General features: G+C 40.5%; 1 non-coding gene across 1 annotated transcript; it reads right to left on the bottom strand.

Annotated features, from left to right (window-relative positions):
* Positions 1-892: 892 nt before the first annotated feature.
* On the bottom strand, positions 893-964 carry trnap-ugg (transfer RNA proline (anticodon UGG)). Its single transcript has one exon. It is a non-coding gene; the product is annotated as a tRNA-Pro (tRNA).
* Between the last annotated feature and the right edge of the window lie 2,690 nt (positions 965-3,654).

The raw sequence follows: 3,654 nt of genomic DNA, 5'->3' as shown, positions 1-3,654 counted from the left end.
CACACATGCTAAAATAACAACAACTTACTGACACATAGTAAGAAATGGTTATAAAAAACTGAAACAGAAGCGAAACAAGTAGTAGGAAAGAGGAGAAATAAAAAGCGATACTTATCCTTTGCCGGTGTCCCTGCCCGGTGGAGTCGCTTTGACAGACTTGACAGACATGTTTATTGTGTATTATTTTCAACGTGTTTATTGCTAAGTTTAGTGTGGCCAAAATAATTACTAACGAGGTGTATCATAAATGAACAATTATTAAATTATTATTGTTATTATCAAATTGAACAACTGCGAATAGCAGTAACTTAATTCACGTGATGTGTGTACTGCTAGGCATCTTTGGTTTCCTCTTTTTGTGAAATTTAGATGGAAAATGTGTGCCTTTTTATTGTCTGAGCCACTTATCAAAAGTTGCTAAAAGTAGCCAAATAAAATTTAAAAATAGCTACATTTGTTGCTAGGTGCTTTTGGAAAAAAACAGTTGCTAGGGTAGTCTGAAAAGTTGCTAAATTTAGCAACAAAATTGCTAAGTTGGCAACACTGGGAGCAAAGCTTCGTTTTGCCCTACAGGTGGGCGTTCCTATGAGTGTGTGACGTCACGTGAAAACTATCCATTGGGTGTATTTTACTTGTCCCGCCTCCCTGGAATTTCCTTCGTTCCTATTGGCTAGTCAGCGCTCTACACCTATGGGCGGCTGGCCACCTAGCTATGCTAACCACTATACCACCAACGCATGAGAAGTGATACGATTTGCAATTGTTAATCTGATATAGCAAAACAGTCCCACTGTTCACCATTACTCTTATTTCTTGCAGACTAATCTTAAAGTGCACACTAAAATAAAGTCGTGAACCTTCCGTCGTTTCTTCCTAAAAGCTTCAAAAACATGGGCTCGTCCGGGATTTGAACCCGGGACCTCTCGCACCCAAAGCGAGAATCATACCCCTAGATCAACGAGCCATACCATTATTGTGTGTTTTAGTATTTATGAATGATTCATCTAGACGTCCTGATTTTTTTCTTCATATTTCAATTAAAGAAGCCCTATAACGGTATAATAAGCTAAAATACTGTAACACCGTGTCTACACCGGATGCGACAGTTGTTGCGCCAAGCTGCAAAAGCTAAAGTCTGACGCGACAAAGTGCCCGCTGCAAATTATTAGAATTTTATGTCAGTACGTCATAGATAGAACGAGGCAGCAGTTTCTGTCGGGGATTTGTCGGGTCGCGCCCATACACTGTATAAAAACAGGTCGCACCGCATCCAGTGTAGACAGCATCACGGATTATAATGGGTTCTATAGTATTGTAGCGTTCTCAGACAAGGACGAGGCGTTTTGATGTACAAGGGGTGTTTATTTGGGCTGTTGTCGGCCACAACCCACGCCGTACACACCCGACTTAAGAGAACCGCACTTGAACCAGCAGCCAGGCACTCTTCTCCACACAGGGGCGGAGCCTCTTTTCACATCCAACTCGAACATCCAGTAACAGCTCGCAACACAAAAATGAATAAAGTGCAGCATTAACATTAAGCACATTATCTACAATACAACAACATTTTGAACATGCTACACTATTTTGTCGCGCCGCTCGCGTCCGGTCCACTACAGCGTCAAATCTGCGCTCAGTGCCGCTGCTGGCAACGCTACAACGCCACTGCTTTGGGGCGTGTCAAATTTAGTGCAGAGCACGCCTCTGAAAAACACCCAGTTGTTTTTTACAGTCTATGGTTTCATCTCCTTCCTTTCACAGCGATTGGTTGTCGCCCGGCGTTTTTCGCTCGACATTTGCATAAAGTCGAGGAATGCCCAATCTTTTTGACGCTCTCAACCTCTGTCAACGCTTTCTCCGCGCCGCTTTCAATCCCATAATACACCGCGCGAGCGTTTAAACTCAGCTTCCATATGAATTAATTGAAAACGCTCGCTCCGCTGCGCTCGCTACGTGCCAGTGGAAACGCAGACAGGAAAGAGTGGAATTGAACTCACCAGGACCCTCTAGACCAGGGGTGTCAAACTCATTTAAGGTTGAGGGCCGGATCGGAGAAAATGCCCCCTTGTGCGGGCCGAATTACCTTTTGTTAAACCCTAGTTTGCTCACAATTACATTAATATTAACCATACAAACTACAATATAATAAAAAAAAAAATCTAGGACAACTAGATGCTTGGTTATTTTAGGGGTGTGCAATATTGACACAAAATGTCTGTTTTTTTTTTTTGATAGTGATAATTACCATATTTTGCAGAGTGTGTTTTTGAGATAGCACCTTGGTTGGTTTTTAAGCCTGTCATGGATAAATAAATATGACACTAAAGCCGCCAGTAGGTGGCAGCAAGTCTCCGTCTTAATGAGTGATCCATTGACTCATTCATTCAAAACGGCTGATTCGTTTAGATACCAAGCTAGTGATTGTCTTTATGAATGGGCCACTGAATCATTGACTCAAATAATTTGTTCAAAAACACAGATTAATTCAGTAACAAAATACACAGTGCTGCCTCGGAGACACACAATTGGTCTTACTTCGGCTTTGTTAAAAACTTTTTCTTGCCAAAACAGAGATAAACAGACAGCATTGTGACTAATATAACACACTTAATACTAGCATCTTGTTTGTTGAGCTGTTATATAAAATCTATTCATTTGCGATCGCGCTGACATTCGGGAAAGCAACACTCTTGATATATTTAGACATTACTTAACTATCACAACATAAATATTAAAAACTAAATTTCTTACAGGGCATTTTATTTTTGCCCCCATATATTGAATTATATTGTAAACTGATAGCCTTCATCCGGCACTGAAAAACTCTCATGATGTGTTTGTTTGTTTTTTTGCAAAGTTACAAAATGTCAACTCACACATCATTAAAACAACAGTTAGGATAATAGTACACAATAAATATTGCACACTCCTCGCTCATTTACTTTCTCCATGCGAAGCTGTCCAGTGCGTCACAGTGTCGTTTAATATTGCACACTAGTGATGCGCGGATGGCGGTTTTATCCGCGGATCGGGTGGGTCGGGTAATAAAAAAATGCATTCTGATTATTTGCGGGTGGGTCGCGGGTGGATAAAATAAATCATTATTTTTAAGTATTAACTACATTTTCTAAATTATGAACGTGTTTTAAATAGGCTACAGAAATTGAATAAACTGTAAATTAACATTAAAAGTTATTCAACAAAACATTATTTAGTCAAGAGCAGTAAGTTTTGTTGTTTGATTAACATTAATAAAAGACGGCACAGCTTTATTAGGCTGCATGTCACAAGACTTATTTCACGGATCCAATACTGATACTCATGCGTTTTGTTTTGCAACTGTTTACATTAACTTAAGACAAAACCGACAGTACTTTCTCAATTTGGTACTCGCAGTACGCACTTTGGATGTGACTGTGAGCGCACGCGCCTCTGGAGAGCGCGAGTACCGAATGGCTTAAAAAGACGTGAAAATAATACATTTTTGTGACGATGCAACAATGACCAATCAGGCTATTGACAATTCTGTCAACTGTCCCGAAACGCGAGCTAAAGTCTTCTATCGCAGCGTGCAGCAGCTCTAGATGCGTCGATGTGAAGCGAAAGTCAAAGAGAGAAGACGCGGTACAGCTGAATCACTTACGCTGTTTTCAT

The sequence above is a fragment of the Sinocyclocheilus rhinocerous genome, unplaced genomic scaffold (genome assembly GCF_001515625.1).
Source record: "Sinocyclocheilus rhinocerous isolate Xijiao unplaced genomic scaffold, SAMN03320098_v1.1 scaffold1733, whole genome shotgun sequence".
Classification (NCBI taxonomy): domain Eukaryota; kingdom Metazoa; phylum Chordata; class Actinopteri; order Cypriniformes; family Cyprinidae; genus Sinocyclocheilus; species Sinocyclocheilus rhinocerous.
The sequence above is the reverse complement of the archived record's forward strand: the minus strand, read 5'-3'. Positions and strand labels throughout refer to the sequence as shown.